Source organism: Nelumbo nucifera, chromosome 1 (assembly GCF_055504915.1).
Source record: "Nelumbo nucifera cultivar China Antique chromosome 1, China Antique-T2T, whole genome shotgun sequence".
NCBI classification, from domain to species: domain Eukaryota; kingdom Viridiplantae; phylum Streptophyta; class Magnoliopsida; order Proteales; family Nelumbonaceae; genus Nelumbo; species Nelumbo nucifera.
In genome coordinates, this window is record NC_142649.1 from 199,854,003 (window position 1) to 199,854,269 (window position 267).

The window sequence follows — 267 nt, forward strand, 5'->3', positions numbered from 1 at the left end:
AAGGAAATTTGGGATCGTTTTTGGGCTAACGGGACGCGGGAACGCCCACCGCGTGCGACTGGACATGTGACAGTGGCACGTTGAGTGGGGCGTTCGCGGGGCGGAGATGCGAACTCGATAACTCGCTTTGTAAAATGCCTAGTATCAATAGTGGTGACGTGGGCCAATAAAAAAACTTCCTTTGTTTTGTAGCAGATTCGGAAGCTCCTGCCACGTGTTTCTATTATATGCATTTTTCCTCCATAAGTCTTATGTGGCAAACTCTTA